This window comes from Oenanthe melanoleuca, chromosome 1 (genome assembly GCF_029582105.1).
Source record: "Oenanthe melanoleuca isolate GR-GAL-2019-014 chromosome 1, OMel1.0, whole genome shotgun sequence".
Taxonomy (NCBI): Eukaryota; Metazoa; Chordata; class Aves; order Passeriformes; family Muscicapidae; genus Oenanthe; species Oenanthe melanoleuca.
Genome location: NC_079333.1, coordinates 33,509,388 through 33,531,302, shown reverse-complemented (window position 1 = coordinate 33,531,302; position 21,915 = coordinate 33,509,388). Strand labels below are relative to the sequence as shown.

Genomic DNA, 21,915 nt, shown 5'->3' with positions numbered 1-21,915 from the left:
CTAAGATTAGGAAATAGGAAGTTACTTCCTCCTTCTTCCTTAAAGCAAGCAGCAGCCAGTCCCTCGTAGACACTGATGCCAACATGATGTGTGCAGCCTGGGCACTGCTGTCACTGGGACAGGGACCTGCACTCGCAGCTGCATGGTCATGGGGATACAACTTGGCACTGTGTTTGTGACCACCTATTTTTATTCCTTAGCAACTGAGCAGCTTTTGGGGTTGAGCTTTGAGCTTGTGGGGCTTTTTTTTTTTTTGTGTTCAGTCTATATTTGGCACCCTGAGGAAATTCCTAAATAGAAGACAGCAATTTTTAAAAGAGAGGATAAATGCTGGCACTCAGCTTTGCTGACAGCAACACCACCACCACTCTTGGTTAGTGTGAAATGCTCCAACCTAGAGACAAGGGAAGCTCTCACATGGACCAAACACCAAGAGTCACATCCCTCACACTTTCTGCCTTTACAAAACCTTGCCCTGGCATAAGAACAGGGAAAGATTTATTGGCTCATACAGTCTCTAAGCCATTTGTATCCTGTGTAAACCAACATCTCCAAGGCTCTGAACCTCATCACTGCTCAGCAGCACTGATAAGTCCAATGACAATTTCTGTCCTGTGGGAGACAGTGCTATTGCTGAGTGGTCCAGTCTCAAAGGGGGAAAGACTTCAGTACAATAGAGCAACTCTGAACTAAGATACCATCCTTACTATAAATCATGGAAATATCAATACCCCCCAGCTCTCTACAGTTATTAAATAAAAACATGCAAATTAAATCCTGACTTATCTACATGAGAAAAGCAAACAACACCTGATGTTCCCCAACTGTTAGCATCGTGACCTTAAAAAAAAAAAAAAAAAAAAATTTAATCATAGGAAGTATAAAGATATCACATGGCTCGGCAGTTTCATTGGTTGTCATGGCAAATGAAAATCCCTGACTCTCCAACTTGACTGTTTTAGAGGAAAGAAAACAACAAAAATGCCCTTTTTTATGACTAGAAAGGAATGTTTTCCTAATAATCACTCATGAACCCACTGTACACTATATATAAACAGCTGCTCCTTCCCAGGGAAAATGTTTGCTGTTTCTTACTGAGCAGCTCTCGGGGATCCAGGCAATTCAGCCCCAGCAGACATTCAGGCGCGGATAATGAAAATCATGTGCTCTTGGATGTGGTGACTTCTTGCCTGCCAAAGGGAGCCTGAACTAGCTGCAAGGGGGGTCTCAGCCCCGTGAGGGCACACCACCAGCTCCCAGGGGAGGCTGCCAGCACAGCATGGCCAGGAGAAGCTGGCAGTAGTATGAGCCCTCTCTTCTGCTCCCACATTCAGCATCACCATGCCATTTCTTGCCAACACCATCCTACAACAGGTGTGTTTTCCTGTGTTCCCAAAGCAAGCCAGAATCATGGATGCTTGTGTGAGTTTTCATCTGCCAGAGAGGTAACAGCAGCAAAGACATCCCAGTGTTCACTCCCACACAGGCAATCCAAACCACCTTGCACCCTCTGCCTGCATGACCAGCAGCACACACCTTTCATTACAGTATATTTTCTAAATATAGGGAGATAATTTGGCTGTAACTTCAAAAGCAGGTCCCCAGAGAGCCTGCTCCTTCCAGCCACACTGCCTTTTGCTTTTGGGTGCATGCTAAAAATCTGGGAAGCTGAGGATATCCCCACAGCAGATTCACATCACTCATTTCACTACCAGGTCTTAGTTCATTGGTTTGTCTCTAGCCCCTCCACTCCTACAAATTGCTTACCACTCCTGGGCTTCAGTGCAATACTCTTGTCTAGAAGGAACAACAAGACCCTAAGGAATAATGTTTATTGTACAGTGTGGTAAGCAGTGCTCCTCTGTGGGTTAGGTTTTTCTTCAACACCCCCAATCCACTGTGATTGCTTGGTGGGGAGCAGATGTTGCACCATCACAGATGGGCAGCTGGCTGGAAAGCAGCCTCTTCTCCAAGGAAAGCCACAAGCTCTTTCCCTTATCTTCCTGGAAAAGCAGCTGTGTATCAAACTGCACCACTGCCCTTCAACATAGGCTGTGTATACCACCAAGAGCAACATGCTTCCAAAGTCCCAGCCTCAGAAAGCTTGCACTGCAGAACCTTCATCACACCAGCAGAACTGTGCTCTTGCACAAACCTCATCCATAATCAGGGATGCCCATACAAATCAGCTACAGGCAATGAGATAACACATGGGTAACTAATTTGGATCAGTTATCTTTTGGGTAGGAGACAGAAGGAAGGCAAGTCATTGTCCTCCCTCTGTGGCCAGGCTGTGCCTGCAGGACTGCAGATGAGGCACCCACCTTCATTTACAAGCTACAAGTACCAAAAGGAGGTCACTCTCTATCAAGTATGAGATAAATAGACTCCCACAATAACTTCAGCTGCGGCACTGAATTGTATCGCAAGCCTCATGCATTAACCTTTACCCACACCAAGGAAATGGAATATTCAAGTTATTGAAGTTACTAGGAATGCAGTCACTAGCCAAGGGACAGAAGAACTCACATCTTTCACCCATCCAATAAGCCAAATACACAGAAAACATGATTTTCCACAGAGGATTCCAGCCAGACTATCCCACATCACCCTGGTCCTGCAGCATGCCCTCTCTGCAAGGCTGCTGGCTGGTACACTCAGTCCACGGTGGTTCAGGGTCCAGAGTGTTTCTGGATTGCTGTGCATGAGGATGGTTGTGAGCAAGGGAGACAGCATGGGCCAAAGGGGATTTGAAGGCAAGCTGCAAAAGGAAAAGGGAAACAGAAAAAAAAACAGAAAAAATCCAAGCAAGACTAGTTCTCTGTAATATCCAGAAGAAAAGGCTGGCACTGTTGGATACCACACAACTTTAAGTCGAAAGGATGTGACAGAGCAAATATTTTCCATCCTGACTAGGAGACTCAGTAGTAGTCTCAAGGCTACAGCTAGTTACACTCAGGTGTTCAAGGTCATGACACACAATCCAGAAAGTGTTTCAGTCACAAAAAGAGACTGCATTTTCAGCTTCTCAAATACACATATACTTAAATATTTTCCTTTAGGATAGAGCTTGACAATTGAGATGGTATGAGGCAAACAGACTGTGCTTATGGGGGTAAGGCACATTTCACATTTGTTCATTCCTTTCATTTTTCCAATTTTGCCCAAAACTATTTGGACTAGCACCACTTATTATTTAACAAAATGGGCAGTCTACCCAAAAATACTACTTGTAATTCAAAACTTAACATAAGGCATTTTTATTTAGCAAAATAAAGAATTCCCTCACATTATGTTTCAGTTTGCCATTTATCCCCTCAAACACAAGCACAGCCTTGCTGCCCTCCAGCACAGCACACTCCTACCAAGTATAAAGCAATATACAAACAACAGCTCCTACTGCACAGCAAATTGTCATGAGTTCTAAAGAGATTTCGTGTCTAACAGAGCCTGTGTAAAGCAAAGACAAGACTTCTGTAGAAGCTCTGTACTTATTTCCAGCTCCTTCTGTATGTATTTCTATACTATGTGTGACTGAAAACATATCCAGAGAACAGAATAGATTTTTTTTTTCCCCCTTTTTCGGTGCATATTTATCTTCTTAGCAGGTAAAAGAGGTGAAGATTAAAACTACAAGTCAGAATATAAGAAGATTTTTGGCTCTGCTTGCTGGACAGGTTCTATACAGCACTTAAGATTTTATTCTTTCCAGGGCAACAGTCATCAGCACTTCCCTGAAACGGCACTGAAGTCCAAATCCACCCATCCTGCAAAGCACTGTGCAAGGAATTTGAACAAAAGCATTATCTTAAGTCTTAATTTCAAAAGCAGATTTATAAAAGTCACTGGTTTTCTCTCTGAAAACAGAGGGTTTACAATGACTTGCACAATTTTATTGCAATCAGCTAACTCCAGCAAGAACATAAGAATTCCAGCTTTGAACCACCTTTTCAAACTACTCTCTTCCCCAACCTATTTAACTTCCCTCCAAAGGAAAAAAAAAAAAACAAACTGTCCCTTTTAACATGTGCTGCTGCTCCCTTGTAGCCCAAGCTTCTCAGGGTAAAGAAGGTACTAGGCAGGGTAACAAGGCTTGTAAAACTGGCTTCATCTGGACTGGGATATTTTAGCTGGCAGTACTCTCAATTGCTACAGATGATGGTGAGTGGAAACACGTCACAGCTCTAAAAATCTAGTTTAAAGGAGGGGAAAAAAGGTGTTTTTAAAGAAACCACGAGGCAATTTTAGGTTATGATTATAGAAGGAAGAAGAAAGGTTTATAGGTTGAAAAGACAGGGGAAACAGGAAGAACAGAAGAACAGGGGATGAATCTGGGCTAAGAATGTCTAGGCAGATGCTGCTGGAGCACCAAGGCATGAGCCCAGCCAGCCACACTGCGGAGAGGAGCATCCCTGCCCAGCACAGCACAAAAGGGAAGGAAAAACGCTGCCCAGAGAGAGAGATGGGAAGAACAAATGTCAAACAACTATCCCTAACTCTGGAATGACATCTGCCAGCTACCTACAGAGATAAAAGCCATGGGGTTATCGCTGCCAAAAGTTAGAACACCCTCTGTTTTTAAAACCGCAGAGGAGGTGCATAACCTGGCAAGACTGTGTGCTGGATCTGGGAATCTGAATTCAAACCCTGAGCATAAATGAGGTTCTAGTGCCAGCCTGAGCAACAGTCACTACAGCCCCACCTAACACATCCACCTGGAACAGAACATGCATTTGTAAGTCACAAATAGGCTTTTGGTTCACTGTCAAAAACACCAAACAACCCACAACAACTGGGGAGTATCAGGCATTAAAGGTTAAGTATCCCATTTGTGGTGCAATGCAAGGGGACAGGTTTGAGTATGGTTTTGGCACAGCAATGTAGGTGGGCTTGGGGCAAAGCCAAGCCTTCCACATCCATAAAAAGTCTATGTAGCATTTGTAGTGAAGAACTACACCTCCAGAGAGAGATGCAAGTGCTCCCTGAAACTGATTAGGGACTCTTCTTGGCGATGGATAACCTCTTCTCTCCCTTCCCACAAAATTGGGCAAGCACCAAGTGAGACTTCCCAGGTAGAACACAAGAGTTGCAGATAATGGGGGTCACACGGAAAGCACCGTGTTTGCCTTTTTTTTTTTGGTATATTTATTACACTTAAACAATCAGTGAAGACAGTGCATGTTTTTTGGAGCAGGTCTGTGTCCACTCATGTCTGCCCCAAATAAAGTCTCAGCTTGGTTACAAACATCATTCCCTTCACCCTCAACACAAATACACCTTTGGACAGATCCAGAGGCTGGTGGTGATAAGCACACAGGAATTAGGAAGCCACAATTAAATATATAATATAGAATAAAAGTAAATTATTACTTCATTCATTACAAGAACCGACACTGAAAACAAAACTAAGTCAAACATTAGCTAGGTTACATAAGAGCACCAGAGGAGTGTTGCAGACCTCATATGGATGGTGTCTCTGTTTTACACACTTACACACTTAGACTCTTCTTCTCAATTTTGTTATTTTCTCCTTGTTGGTACCTCCATGTGCATGACAAGAATTTCCTTTATACCAGATTGTACAGAAGGTTGTATGGACTCCAACAGCATTTGAGTTGTGCTTTGAGAAAATATATAACATGGTTTTGGTCTATCACATTGAAAATAGCCTGTGACATTCTTAAAAGGTTGGAGTAAGAAGTCAAGAGCTTCACTCAACATTTAACTATTGCAAGCACACTTTCCACCTCACATCTACCCACTTGTACATCCTTTAAATTTCAAAGGAGAGCAAGTTGCTCCTAAACAGTATGTATATATTCACCTCTCCTCATCATTAACAGTAACTTCAAGCCTGTATCATGATAAAATTTGAATTCGAGGCTGATGGCCTGACTATACTCTGTGCTATAGAAAAATTACCAAGAATTATTGTCTTTGAGCACTCTGTACACAGAAGCAAAATGAAGGAAAAGTAACAGGTCAGGTGACTTGTCCAGAGAGAGAAACCCTATGTAAACCAAACCTATGCCTCTTATTATCTTTGTTGAGCTATTTTACCTCTCCAGCCTCTTTCCTTGCTGATGCTCCCAACTCTGCTTTGCTTTTCTTTACTATCATTGATGATTATCTTTTCATTCTGCAGTCACAATGCCCACCTTCCTCTGCCCTAGTATCATGCCCTCCAAGTGCATTTTTTTCCTTGTCTACCAATGAATTTGTAATGGGTAGGGCTGGTATTTTTCTATGGAAACTATTTTCATACTAGTGCTGCCTTAGTGCCACCTCTGTCCCCAGACTCGAACAGAAACACTTTCTATCCTAATTTAATGTTGTATGTGCAGCAACTGAACTGGTTGATGCAGTTCTCAAGTGGCTGATACTTACCTAAGGAGATTTCAGATTTCCTAAGCTGAATCTTAATATATCAGCTTAAAGCAGATACCACCCAGCTTCTCTTAAACCCTCTCTTTGCTCACAGAACAGTCCTTCTCTTCCCAACCAAAGCCTTGCCAACCTGCACCTTTGCTGCTCACACAGATATCTCATGTGAAGAACTGGTTTAGTCTCAGCTGGCAAGAGAGCTATTTCCTGAAGAATGACAGCAGTGAAGCCTTCTTAAAAAAAAAAATTCAGGATTAATCCAAGCCAGCATTCTCTCACATCTCAGTCATTGATTGTAATTGTACCTCTCTAGCCCCAGTAGATCTCATCTTGGATCACTGGCATCGTCCCTCCCCCCCCCCCCCCCCCCCCCCCAAAAAAAAACCCTGCTAAAATACAATTTGCCCAAATTGTATCTTCAGGGTTTCCAGTTTTTCTTCTTTCTATGGCTCCAACTCCTTATTATTACTTTTCACATTAATTTTACAGCCTAGCCTACATCCCACTAATTATCCTTAAAGCAAAAGCAGCCCTGTCAACCATGCTCTCCTCACAGCTGGTCAGGTCTCCTTTAAAACACTCACTGAGCTTTCCCCTGCCCAAAAATACTGCTGTTATCTGGCCTTTCTTTGCCTCTTAGTGATCTGCCAGGTGGAAACTGCATTATGCTACTGTGGATATTAAACGATGGACCACAGAATGCTGCAGAAACATGCAGTGACAGGAGATAGAAGGAATCTCACTTGAGTGGTCACTCTTAATTTAAAGCAGCAGGTCTCCCCTCTTGAGGCTTACCCAACTGCTCCTAAATGGAAATGTTAGGCTGTTATGCTCACGTTACTCATTTTCCTCCAGGTCTGACCTACAGCAATGCCTCTTGGATCCATCAGGCTCAGAGGTGATGGTGAGATGAAAGCATGTGGCTTGGGTTTCTTGCAAACAGCAGGAGAGCAGGGAATTATGAAGGATTTGAAATGTGACACAAGATGCATTTTTGATATTTTCAGGGATTTCTGTGACTTCAGAGGGAGCCCTTCCCACGCAAAAGCAGAAGTGTGATGGAGAGTCTTCTTTCCCAGGAACAGCCAAAATAGCTGTTATGAGCCTGTTCTTTGCAAGAGGACAAACAACCTCAATCACACACTGAAGCACACTGGAACCCACTTCAGGCTTGGGATAAAAATCATAGATGTTAATTTTTAAAACTAGAAGTTGGAGAGTAAAATGTCAGAGCCTTGGACAAAGCCCCCAGATGCCAAACAAGCTTCACATATCTTGCACATGAGAAAGCCAATGAGTTTCAGCACACAGCTTTTCCCAATGTATCTCTCTGTATCACAACACATTGTGTGACTCAATTAATATATTCTCCCTTTCAAAAGGGCACACAAGTTATAAGCACTTTCTTCTTTCCTAAGAAGAGACAGACGCTGATTACAGGAAGTTCTCTATAACAATTCTCTTCCTAAACCATACCAATTGTCTTGCCTTTGCTGTATCAGAAGAAAAGAGACCCTTATTATTACCAACGTCTGAACCATTACCCATCAAAATAGTTTGCTTACTGGGCACGTCACTTTTTCTGCATAGTGCTGCTTGAATTTCTGTAGCACCTTCCCAGACAAAGTGCCATTAACATGCAAATGAAAAGTTCACACTCCTCCTTGAGATGGTACACAATTATAGTCATAAGCTAAGGTAATGAAAAGCTCAAAATAAGACAGGTTGGTTACACATGTCACAGTACTGCTTGCAAATCATTCTCTCCTCTAATTACCACAGCATTTCCAGGAGGAATCGATTCCAGCAATATGGATGAATGGGATGCTAAAACTGAAAAATGTACTGAATTAAACATTAAAGCACTCATTGACTGTTATCTATATATATATTTAATGGTATGGCCTAGGAAAATACAGAACTAAATATCTAGAAAGACCAGAATCCTGGAAACTGAGGCTTTAAAATAGTCCCACCAACAGAATATCCCAAAAATATAAATTCATCCACCAGGCTATAATTACACTTTGTATTTTGCTTTTTTTGTAAAGATTGGTGTAAGCCTATAGCCAGGCAGAAAGCCAAGCCACAAACTGTGCTCTGTTGACTGCTGAGGTGCTCAACAGAAACACTCATTTGCCCAGACCAAGCCTAAATATGATAGAGTGCAACCTCTACTCTACACCAAGCAATCTTCAGATGAGCACTGCCAAACAAGCACCTGAATTCAACAAGCTCCCTGCTCCTCAAAGCATTATACACACTTTAGCCCTGTTTTCTAAGGAAAACCAACTTTTGCAACTTCTAAACTGGCCAACAGGCTCAGAAGTTACCGAAGGAAAGAGCGTTTCAGCAAAATTATCAAGAACAACATCATTGCTACAATTCTTTTGATCCCCAGGTGGCTGGGATGAGCCCAAAATCAACATTCACACTGTCACTATTGGGTTGACCTCTGCTCTTGCAATTTTTTGTTTGGCTACAGCTGGCTGGCTGTTCAGGACACTGGTGCCTGTCAACCAAGAGCTCACTTAGCAGCCATGCACTTCTTCTCCAACTGTTCCGTTCATAGCTTCCAGTTCTAGCTATTCATTTGTGCTATCCAGTTTCTGGACCTCCCTCCATCTACTGCTTCTGAGCCCTTGAAGCACTCAGCTACCAGAGCTGAAAGTGCTCAAAACCTAAGAGAGATGCTCCTGCATGGGACAGAAAAGCTGAACAACTCCCTTATTAATAAATTCAATATGATCTGACACCTTGAGCCCTGTGCCTCGCTCCATTAAAACATTAACTGGTCTGACAGATTTTATTGTACATGGTGGTACTGTTTTATCTTACCCACTATTGAGGAATTAGAGTCAGAAGTGGGTCATTTTGGTTTTCTCCAATTATGGTGTCTGGGACCTAAAATAACAGTAATGTTATTTAGACAACGCAACTTGGGCACCTATGATTCAGGGGAAAAAGTCAAGGCTCCACCATTCAGTGAACAAACTCAACTGAATGCAATAAATTCTTAGCCAGCATCTTTGCAAAGTTATTTACACTTTCTAAAAAGATTTAGGGTTAATGGGACATTACCTTAAGAGCAAAGGGGGTATGTTTTCACGTCTTTTGGATATACAGGGCAAACTCCAAGCAACAGTGCCTTTTGCCCCTGCAAGAGGACATCACAGAGCCAGCCACACCAGCCTGAGGAACCACTGAAAACACAATGCTGCAACTCAGCATTTGAATTAAGACATCCAGAAACCCACATGCTCTGCATGTGAAGAAAACCCTGGCTGCTAGCAAGGCTTGTTCTGCTCAACTTAAGCTGAACCAGCATCACAGCATCATGAGGCTGTAACAAAAAGGCCACCCTTCATGTGAGAGCTACTTCATCTATAAGAATCAATCATGTCAAAGATAAAAATCAGAACTCAGGTGGTGGCTGCTGGTTTTCTTACTTCTCTCCTCAAGTCACCTGCAATGCTTGCAGAACTCCTTTTCTCCCTTGCTATCCCCTCACATCCAGCTGCACTGCAATATCCATCACACAGCACCTCCCCGATAGCTGGTGGCTGCTGAGGCAATATTTACACTACGGCTTGCATTGCAGTTTATAAAATCCTTTGGAGCCCTTCCAAAGGGAAAGCCCCACATAAATCTAAGTTATTAGTGTCATCTACAGGCTAAGTCCAGTCAAGAATTTGCTAGAGCTCAGTGTGGAGACTGCAGATCTTGGAAATACCTACCAATCAATGAGCAGCAGAGGGGCTGAGTAATAAACTTCATCAGCATTGCTGGTAACTCTTTTCTTCAGTGGCATACAATAAATCACTGATAAATATTCAAGGCAGCCCTCTAAGGTTATCTCAATTTTATGCATGGAGGTAACCAAGACACAAAGTTTAAAAAGAGCTTGCCTATAAACACGAGAGATGCAGAATTCAATTGTCTTGACTTCAAAGTATAAAATATATAATTTCTAGGGGAAACTGTGACTTATATAAATTGATTTGCAATGAAATTAAGGAGACTGTTTCCCCAAAACTACTAATGGTTATTCCCACCCAAATTATAGCATCACATTACAGTAACACCTACAGACTGTAGAAAACTGCAGATTTTTCACTGTAGAAAGTGGGGACTAACAGACAGAAGTTCTATCCCAAAGACCTCATCATGGATAATAAAAATCTATACGCAAAATATAGAAGCAGTCATAAACAGATTAATGACTCAAAAATTGCATCAGAGGAAGAACGAGAAATGGATCAACCCCCCAGAGTATGAGACACATCAATAAATTCATTAGCTAAGCATCACCTAGCATTGCCCAGGAGATATTTTTAAAACCTTCCTCTGTATCTCCAAGAACTGATGTCATCAAGCAAAATGAGAAATATTGTGAGAGATGTGCTAACAAGATGGAAAGAATTTTTATGTAGTTTCACACATTTTCCAGCAAGAAGCCTGACATTTAAGGAGGATGACCTGGTTACCAGTGGCTACTCCACAAACTGATGCACCATGCTCACCCCCACAATGACTGACAGCTGCAGTAAACAAACAATCATTCACCCCAGGTTCTTCCTCCCTGTGGCGACAGCTTTTGCAAAACTGCGGAACCTAATGAGATACTTTATTTAATATTTATTTCACAATCAGCCTCATTTATTCTAATAGAATTAGCCTCAGCCCACAATGAATGTTTTCCTTGGTTCTCATTGTGCAAATCAATACTCAATTTATTTTGAATTTCTTCAGTTGCAAATTCCTAACTGGGGGGGGGGAATCTGTTTTAAACATGCCTTTATTTATTATTATTGTAATTAAATACCAGCTAACCACCCACATGGCTGCAAAATGAATCAGCCTGAGGATGCTATCCCAAAAAGTTAACCTAGCAAAAAAGATTCATTTTAAGACTGATTTATCCAAGCAGTTTCTCAATCCAGAGGCAGAACAGATCAGATATAGATAGAACTGATATAAGTGAGATTGTCCTTGACAAGAGTGAATACTCACAATGAGCAAGGTGAAGTTACTCATGATGGAAGCACACATGAAGGCCAGGCAGCAGCTTGAGAAGGAGCTTTAGAAGTTCCCCACACCTGCAGTAGAAAATTCAGGAATGGTCCATAATAACCATGTATAATGGCACAGGACAGGGCAGTCTCAAGCATCTCCAGCACAGGGATGTCCAGTGTGACCCAGGAGGCACTTCTCACAAGCCATGCTTTTAAAGACATTTCTGTCAGTGCTTTCTAGTGACACACAGGGACCAGTGACCCTCACAGCTAAGTGCAAGTGCACCAAGACACAGCTTCCCTGCACAACTGTGACAACAGAACTGCTACTTAAAAGGAAAACAAAGACTTTCTAGTAGAGGGAAACACTCTACAGTAGCAAAAGTCACTTACAAACATAATGGAAGTACTGAGAAGTACCTCAGGATCACAATATGAATATATTTATATTGTATTTTATTTTCCAGATTTGTCTGATAGGCAGAAGGGACAGAATTAGGGGTTAACAACTGCTTAAAGACACTGATTATTTCTGCACTGAGCATGCACTACATTCCTGCACAAGGTGTCCAGGACATGCCAACCGCAGGTCACAATACAAGATGAGACTTCACTCCTACAGACCCCACAAAGCAGTTTCCATCCAAGTCCTATGCTCATGCTTCCTTCTCCTAAATAGGTCAAGCAAAAATCCATTAGCCTAGCGTTTAGAGCTCAACTTTAGACTCCTGTTTTTCTGCTGAAATGAAAGAGTTAAAAGAAACCTGTGTTTATCCGGTGTTTTCTACATATGCACAAACACATCAATCCAAGCAAAATGCTACTACCACATTTTAGAAATGTGAATATTGCTGACTTGAAGGGAATGGGCACAGCTCCCTTTTTAGAAGGAACAAATTGTTCAGAACAAGGACAAATCCAATAAAGAAATCAGGCACTGACTCTGCTTCTGCAGTTCCAAGCTGCTGGTACATGTAACTCTGACACAGTCTTTACATGTTTGTTTTTTTGATAGACCCAACATTGTTCAAGAATTCCCCAAAAGTATCTAATGCTCTCAAGAGCAAATACTAACAGCAAGGATTTTTATATTTTTATATGTGAGAAATTAGAGGGTACCACAATCTTCTATTGGCTACAGACAGGAGACAGCTACTGCCAAGAAGGCTGGAGTAATTGCAAGTGCAGATACTCACTGCACTTGAGTGTATTTCAGACAGAAAACACGGAATTAGCTGTAAACTGTGTCAGAACATCCCCTTTAGAGTAAAAGCACTTTCTGCAATTATGCCACAGAAAAAGGGATCACAGAGAAGCACAGCAGAGCCCAAAGCCATAATCACACAGGTTGAACTTATGCTACATCTCCAGTGAACCAGATGCTGACTATTCCAACATCCTCAGCAGTCCATAGAAACATGGAAATCCCAAACCTGCCCCTACCTTTTTGTGACAGCTAGAGATTTCTCCACTCTTTGATGGGGTTTAAATAAACTCATTACCACAGGTTTATCTGAATTTATACCTTTTCACCACAGGATATATTTCACTGTGAACTTCAGGGGGGATGCAAAAATAAAGAAGCAAATGTTATTTCTCTTAACCTTCTTAATATGCAAAAGTGAACTGACACTCTCACAGCAATTTCTGGCTACCTGATTCTCACCTCTGAAGATTAATCTTCTCAGGATAGAATAATCTGATGTCTCCAGAGAACTACCAGGGATACCAAATGAGCCAGGAAAGCTTTTTCAAGCCTACATTTACTTTTCAGGTATTTGCGTTAATAGCTGTAAAACAAGAATATAATTTTTTTTTTCAAGTGGCAGTTGTGCTCAATCTCAGTTAATCAAGTTCAATAGGTATTATAATAAAGTCTCAATCTCTAGTATTGGAGAAGGAGGAAATTAGAACTCCCTTCTACCATCAGAAAGCAACAGGAAAATAAGACCACACAGTATGGAGATGCCATAGTGGATTTCTCAATGTCAGTTCAGGTTATACAAGGTTGTCTTACTATGTTCTTAAGCAAGGATGTTATTTTCAGTAAATACTCCCATGCAGGCCCAACTGTCATGAAAACACCACTCTTTAGGCCCCAAAAGCACCATGAAGAAATTCTCACTAATTAGACACAAATCTGGCTTTCTTTAAAAACTAGTTAGATGAAAAGCCTTGACTGATCTATTTTCCATTTCTCTGAGTTCAGGCAATGAAATTTAAATTACAGAGAAGTGCTAATGATTATTTTTCAAGTCCTCTTTTCATTACTGAAAGCATTCTTTGCAACACAGCACACCCAAAATCTCTTTTCTAATCCTGGCAGTCCTTTAAGTTTTCTTTGATTGCTTGTAAATCTGAATGCTGGCGTTCACATCTCAACTAATGGCCTGTGTCCCAAGCATGGATCTGGGATTTTTCTGGAGCACAGATTTTTCTGGATCTCTTGTCACACTTATGTCTATGGATAAATGACTATTTGGAGCAAAAGAATGATCATTGAAAAGACAGGTTTGACAAGTTCCCATGCCTTAAGTTTCATGTAGGGTGATCTACTAACCAGTCAAATTCTTCTATTCAGCACCTTTCATAATCTGCTTCCTATAGGCATTACATCTTCTTCAGTTAAAGTCTCCATTTATACCTACTCCTCAGATTTATCTGTAGTCTGGGAGTATCCAGGCTCCTGGAGGTGCAGCTGGGGTGGCTGGACTGGAGCAAGAGGCTCAGGCAGATGGAAAACAAGCAGGGAGAAAGCAGGTGGGAGCAAGGACATTAGCAGCTCCCCTGGAGCTGGTGCTGTCTCTTCAGCAACACCCCACTAAGTAGTGAAACATCCTGTACAACCCCACACAGCTTTGTCAGGGCTGGAAGAGCACTGTGGAGAGCAGCAAAGGTTTTGGGCTTCTCTGGTTTGGAGAAAAGGGGTGACCTCTTTGCTCCCTGAAGCTTCCTGAGGAATGGAAGTGGAGAGAGAGGTGCTGAGCTCTTCCCCCCGGTATCCAGTGATAAGATGCACAGGAATGGTTCAAAACTGCACCAGAGGAGGCTCAGACTGGACATGAAGAATTATTTCTTTACCAAGAGTATGGTGAAACACTGCAACAGGCTTCCTAGAGAGGGAGTCAATATCCCACCCTGTCAGTGTCCAAGAGACATTTGGAAAATGCCCTTAACATGTTTATGGTCAGCCCTGAATTGTTCAGACAGCTGGACTAGGTGATCCTTGTAGGTTCCTTCCAGCTGAAAATAGTCTATTCTAACTGCTTCCTTACTCTGGAGAAGGGTCCCATCCTTCCAGAGACAGGTAACGGGGTAATCCCTCCTGCCAAAGCAATAAAAGTTTGGGGGTTTTTTTGTTTTGTTTTTTTTTTTTTTTTTTGGCTGCAAGGATTTTGGTTCAAATCACTCAGGAAAGCACATGCAAATGATTGTTACTGTGGGGGATGCGAGAGTCTCATACACAGTCAGATTCATTTTCTGCACTGTTCCAAAATAATTGGCATCAAGGCTCAGCACCAGCCTACGGGATGGTAGTTCCATGACAATTCTCTTTTACAAACAAAAGCCTGGATTTGTATCAAGAAATACTCCCACTTTAAATGCACACATGCTGCCCTTTGAGTAACTGAGATTTTGCTTAATCAAAAAAAGCAGTTTAGTTTTTGGAACCTTCACTGCAGAGGAGAAGCAGCACAGTGCAGCAGTGGGTTGGGCTGCTGGGGCTCTGCATGAAGTGCCTCTCTATGGAGGGAATCTTTAGCAGGACACAGTTACCCAAGCACTGCTTGACTTCTGTGCTTTGGCATCTCTAACACCTCTTTTTTTTCCCCCTCTCCTTTTAAATTCAGCCTTCAGGATACAGTCTTTTAAGAAATCATGCACAAGCTCATCTTTTTTCATGCCAGCACAGCCTTTCCTCCCCTTCCTCTTCTCTCTTCCCTTTCCTCATTACTCTTTTGAAGACCTAAAAGAAAACACTATTCAGATACTTAAGGTTAATTTTTAGTTCAGCAGTAGTCAAAAGACAGTATTTCTGCTAAAAGGAAAGAAAATAAACAGGGTATCCTGTGGTGTTTAAAAGGACAGCAGCAGATTTCTGTGAGACCCTACTGAAGGTTTTCTCCTCTGTTTGTACAAGTATTCCCTAATTATCTCAGGAAAGTAATAGCTAAGTTAAATAGGTTTTAACTAGGTTTAAATTTTGCCTTAAATATATTTAGGGAAGGGTACACCTCTGCAGTGTAGTGAGAGCAGTAACTCCAGGAGAGGCGAGATGACAAATAGCAAGTGAATGTCAAGCTGTTCACAACCTAAATATCTCTCCTGAGCTCAAAGCAACAAAGCTCTCTAATTATTTTTTTCTACGCAAGGTGAAATCAAATGACATTACAACACAAATCTCACTAATACCTTATGCAGGGCCAATGTTTAATAGCACAGATTAGTTATGAAATTACTGAAACAGCAACAGACTTCAATGTGGTCTTGACTGTTTAAAAGCCGACAATGATTTTAAGGGACAAATTTTATCCTTGTTCTGCCCTAATTATTTCAACATATTAGCACCTGAGGAATATTCAGCTCAACTTCTTCCTTCCCCCCCACTTTAAATTATTTATGCACAGACCAACCAGGACTGTATGACAAACATGACAGATCACTTCTTTCCCACTGTAAGAGAGCCATTAAAAATAAAATGAGAATTTAGTTAGTTATTGACAGAAGCACTGGGAGGGAGCGGGAACCTAAATGACTTGCTGCAAAATGAAATTGTGGAAACTAGAAAGTCAATCAAAACACTGCCTCAGGTTATCTCATCTGTCCTCCTGCATCTCTGCCCCAAGACCTCTCCAACTGGGCTGATGTTTCTGGTGTCAGAAATCCATCTGTAATATAGAAGATTATTTTACTGTCTCCTAAATCTCCTGTTCCAAAGTTTTGCAAACATCCATACAAGCTCTAAAGAGCTTTGTCACTGCAAGGTATGCCCATCTTGTGCTATTTTCCACACTCCTGCCATGCCAGCCACACAGTTGCAATGAATCTCTGTAATCTTCTCACTGCCTGGGTGGTTATTTGACAATATGCACAAACTAGCACCTACCACATTCCCCACTCCTCCTTCTGTACCTACAGAGAACAAGGCTTGCACTCAAGCTTGTCCTTAAAAAAAGGCAATAAGCCTTTAAATGAGAAATAGAATCGACCTAGATCCCAGTTATTATAATTTCTTATCTGGCTATGTTATATGTAAAAATAAGAAAATGTCAACAAACCTATACAACCCACAAAAAAAACCAGCTACAAATACACCTCTCTGGGACACACCACAAAACTTAGAGCAAATGTCTCAATTTGGCAGCTGATGGATGCCAGCTTGGCTGTCCCAGCAAGGACCCAAACCAAGGCAGCCCCAGAGCTGAAGCAGCTTGCATTGGAGAGCCACCACACTCCAGCTCAGTGCTCAGGCTGTGAGCACCATCTACCACCTGCAGCTGGGTCTGAGAAGATGGGGGCACACATACAGCTCAGCCAACAGAAAAAAGCTCTTTCACAGCAGGCTGACAAACGGGGGCTGTTTGCTTGCAGAGGTCTGTCTCCCCTTGCTTATTTGGGATGCAACTTCAGTTCCTCCCTGAAGAGCCACCTTCAGCCATCCACCTCTTGCTTCAGGAACTTCAGCTGTCCCACCAGATTCCAACTCCAGGCTACAGAAATCCCTGTCCTCTCACAGCTCATCTCTGGAGCAAAGAGGAAAGTTAAACTGAAAAGCCAGCTAGGGTGGCCCAGCTCTGGCTCTTCCCAGTTCCCCTCATCTCACCAGCCTTTGGGTTCCCCTGTACATGAAGCTGGGTGACACCAAGGCATCCCAGGGCAGCAACAGTTCTGGGACAGGCAATTTAACACAGTTCAGGGCACACAGGTGATGCTCATAAAAACCAACTTGCAAGGATATGATTTCTGGCTTCACTAAGAAGCCAATAATTGGCATCATACTCAATTTCATTGAGTATGAAAAGTATGAGTATTGAATATGAGTGGGAAAAGGACTAAAATAAAAGAAAACTCTGCAGAGTATGACCTTAAGACCACCTAATCCTAAATTTCCCTTCAGAAACTGGACACAAGTAAGAAATGTGAAAAAAAAAAGACCTGAGTAACTATTTAGTGCTGCCTTCCTGGGATTTTTTTTTTTGCCTCCAGCACTGACTTTTTGGAGAATTCTTGATTTAGGGTAAACACATACACTGCATTTAGGTCTTTGTGGGACAAGAGAAAGGGTCCCCTAGCTCATCTGGGTTTTTTCACAGAATCATTGAGTGATTTTCAGCTTTTTGTCCCTTTTTATGCATCTGTACTTTAGTTTCTGAAAGGCAAAATTTAATCTAATTAATACAATAGTGTGTATTTCTGAGGTACATTTTTAATGCACCTCCTGATATAGAGTAATATAGCTTGAAAATGCTAGCATGCATTATCATAAGTATTTCTAAATCCAATAAATTCAACAAATTTTGAAAAACATATAAATATGTATTGCTATTTACGCTTGTTTTGTTCAAGATACATGCATCTTTCTAAGACTAAAGAATTTAAAAAGATGGGCATCTCAAAAACTGTATTATTTAAATGCAAAATCCCTGGCCATGGATTCTTTTCTTGTTCTCACCAACTTCTATATCACTATTTTTCAGAACAATTCCCAGGCTACATTTTCAAATTATCACCTCATATCCAGTGCCTTCTATCCCAAGGTAACAAAATCACTGCTATAAAACTTCTCCTTTTACAGCCAAGATGGGAAACACTCTATTAGATTATCTGTTCTTCCCTCCCTTGTAAAATAAAGAGGAAAACGCCATTCCAGGAAACAAAAATGTTAAAAAAAGACCAACCAAAGGCAACGCCTGTGTGCACTGTTTTTCTTCCCCTTTGAGCCAGTAGTAAAGAGGAAGGAAGGAAAAAACACAGATAAAATAAATGCAAGGAGGTGTGGATGCAGCATGTTTATCCCACTTGAAGGGGGGAAACTATAAAACACCATGCCTTACATATGGACACCCCAACACTGCCTGGGTGTTTACAAACACTGTGAGCAAACCAAACAGGGAGTTTCATTGTCCCCACTGCACTCATGTCACGCTCTCCCCAGCACTGCAATTCCAGGGAGAGCCCTGCCAGAGGACACACAGTGCCAGTTACACAAGACAAGCGCAGAAGGAAATATGCAGCAGAGGGGGGGAAAAAATTTTAAAAATATCAGCTCAGCTGCACACTCTCTTGCTGCTCTCAGAACAGCCTCCAAGCCGGGCTTTGGCGAGGATTAACTTTAAAGGGCACTGAAAGATACTGACAGACTTGAGGCAAGCAGGACCCCCATGTGTGCATACATTTCAATGCCACCAGCACAAAATGAGATGTCTGGGGTCCACCAGCAATTGCAGAAGTAATTTAGTTACAGAAGGGCATAAAACCTTCTGATGTCATATAATAAGGAAAAAAATATCTGTTGTGTTGCGCTAATTTCTTAGCGCTGTTCAAGTAAAGATCCGAATTGCACCTCACAAACAGCAAGGAAGAGGGAAACAAACAGCCACACTAAAATGAAGCTGTGAGGGACCACAAAGTTTCTACAAAGTTGAAAATAGAGGCACTTCTTGTATTTACGATAAAATGCAATAAGAAGATCAGCGCAGTAGTTTGGAAGTTGAAATAAAACATCAGACTGTTCGGCCAAGAATTTTTAAGATACTAACTCATGATGTGACTTGGAAAAGAAACCTGGACCAACTGCACACTCAGCCAGGACCGAGAGACAACTGGGTCCAAATCTCCCCCGTCTCCCTGAAAGAGGGGAGGAATAGCGGTGCCAAAACAACGGAGCCAGCACACCAACGCCCCCAAAACCACCCTAAAACACACCTCGTATTTATTCTGTCCTCAGGAGCCCTCTCGCAGGCTCTGCAGCGCTTAACCACAGCAAGTCAAAACCCATGTTATTTTCCCCTCTTATCCAGCGAGGGAAACAAGCGACACGGGGCTCCCGCCGGCTCGGGACCGCGCCGCGCCCGGAGCATCCCAGAGTTGCGGGAGTTTCCCGAGCTGCCGCCGGGACGAAGGGGGTGAGGAGGACTCATCTCCGCGGGATGAGACCGTGTAGCGGGTTAGGGCTTTTTCCCCGCTTCGCCGTCCCTCCGCCCCTCCTTTTCCAGCAGGACCAGGGAACGCAGCGCAGTCCCGCCCGGCAGCGCTGCTCCCGCTGAGGAACACACGGCGCGGGGAAGGGCACCGGGAGATGGGGGCTGGCAGGGAGGAGGGAACAGGACGAGGAAAAGCACACAGAAAGAGAAGAGGAGCGCAGAACTCACCTGGTTTGGGATTCTTCCTCCCTCTCCACGACCATAAAACGAGGCGGGAGCCAGCAGCCGGCCAGCGGCGATGGGGAGAAGCGGCAGCCCCGGGCCGCCGCACTGGGGACAGCGGGGCTGGGCGCTGCAGCCCCCGCACGCCGGGCTGGGTGCCGACCCGAGGTGAGCAGCCCACTTCCACCGGGATGGGAGCAGGGCAGCTCCCCGGGATGGGTGCAGCGGGCTGGGCGCAAGGCAGTCCCGCTCGGGGATGCGTGTTCAGCCCCCACCGCCCGTGCAGCGCAGCGCAGCGCAGCCCTCCGGAACGGTGCCGAGCCACGCTGGGGGCAGGACGGCCGGGACAGGAGCTGCAGGGCTGGGCTCAAGGCAGCCGTGTGCGGGATGCGTGCGGGGCCGCCCGCCCCAGGCAGCGCAGCAGCGGGAGCGCGGCCCCCCCGCCGTGTCCGGCAGCGGAGGCGGCACCGGCCGAGCACAATGAGCGGCGGCGCGCGGCGCGCCCCCGCGGCCCCCGCTGGGCAATGACATCACCCCTCTCGCCCGCCGGGGCGGGGCCGCTGCCCGCGCCGCCGCCTCGCCATTGGCTGGCGCCCGCTGGCAGCGGGGGATTCTGAGGTTTGTAGTTTCTTCACTTGGCCACGGCGCGGCGGCATGCGGGGCGCGGACTCCATTTCCCGGCAGATTCCGCGCCGCCCGGCCGCGCTGGGGGGCGGGGTGGGGAAGGAGGCGGTGGCCGCCGCCATGTTGATGGCGTGGATCGCTTAGCTCTGGAGGAGCGGTCGGGGAGCCGGGTTAAGATGTCGGAAAAGGGGGAAGGGTGGGAGTCCTGTCTTGGCTTAAGGGGCAAGAAAGAGCTTGTGCGAGCGGCTGCGAAAGAAGGGGGAGGATGAGGAATAGGGAGGGGCGCGGCGGGTAGGGGAGGGGGGCCCTGAAGGACACGGCTGGTTGTCGCTCGGTGACTGCCCGCTCCGGGTGGGGCTGCGGCTCTCTGTGTGGGAGCGGGGCCGTGGGATGGGGATTTGTCCCGGGGCCTGGAGGGGCCGCAGGGCTGCGGTGATGAGCGGCGGGGTGGCGGTGCAGCGGCGGCCGCGCTGTGTGGGCGCTGGCCGCAGCGGGGAGGCCGCTCTGTGCCCCGCAGGAGCCGCGGCGGGCCCGGGGCTCTTCGGGCTGCGCCTGCCGCGGAGAGGGGCCCGTGCGGGGCTGTGCCAGCCGCGGTGCTCGGCTCTTGCACGAAATACGGACTGTGGGTTAAACAGCAGGGCTGGCCATGGTGGGACGGCTGTCAGTAGAGAGCAGACTGGGACATGCCCGGGTCACACACCAGGTGACAGCCTGCTCTTCGCTGGTTTGAGGGTTTTTTTACGGGTTGTGGGTCTGTCTGATGCCTGATAATCGAAGTAATGGTGTCTGGTTGTCAGAGATAAACGGCTTGGTGTGACCAGCAGGAGGAGCTTTTTTTCCTTTTAAAGTCCTGAGTATGTCTGGAAGAAGGTAGATTTAGATTAGAGGTAAGGCAGAAATTCTCTACTGTGAGAGTGGTGAGGCACCATCACAGGTTGCCCACAGAAGCTGTGGACACTCTATCCCTGGAAGTGTTCAAGGCCAGGCTGAATGGGGCACTGGGCAGCCTGGTCTACTGGAAGGCATGGGAGGGGTGGAACCAAATGGTCTTTGAGGTCGCTTCCAACCCAAATGTATAATTCTGTCCCTAGACTTGTAAATCAAGTGTGAAAAAGCTGAGAGAGCAGATGAGATGGTGTAAGACATTTCAGTATAGTATAGGAACAGCCAAGCTGACTCGCCTGTGCTCACTGTCTCATGTTGGCATGGCTTAGCCAGCTGACTAGGTGCTGTCTTAGTTTCAGCCCTCTGGCTAGCGTGCAGGAGGCAGGCTGGAATATTGAGCAGTGGTTTTAGGCTTTCTTGTAGTGAACATCATCCCTGCTTGTGCTAGTCTTTTGTGCTGGGGAATGGGAAGTATGTGTGCACCAGATGAGTAAGTAATCAAAGCTCTGTGAGGCTTAAGGGGACTGGAGTGCACTGAAACCATGTGTGGAAGGCCTGTGCTTGAAACTGGAAGGGAAGATGGTCAAAGTGTTGCATGGCTTGTGAAATAATGCCATTTCTAGTTACAGCTGATTCCTGTG

At 44.5% G+C, this 21,915-nt stretch overlaps 1 protein-coding gene across 2 annotated transcripts in view; it reads right to left on the bottom strand.

Annotated features, from left to right (window-relative positions):
* The window catches only part of RAB30 (RAB30, member RAS oncogene family), a 40,073-nt gene extending 19,785 nt beyond the window's left edge, over nucleotides 1-20,288 (bottom strand). The window contains exon 1 of one of the 2 annotated variants that reach the window (XM_056484247.1): nucleotides 19,772-20,288. The gene's annotated coding sequence lies outside the window, so the exon portion shown is untranslated. Of the gene's footprint in view, nucleotides 1-11,397; nucleotides 11,484-19,771 lie in introns of those variants that run through there. The other variant, XM_056484254.1, reaches the window with a different exon arrangement.
* Between the last annotated feature and the right edge of the window lie 1,627 nt (nucleotides 20,289-21,915).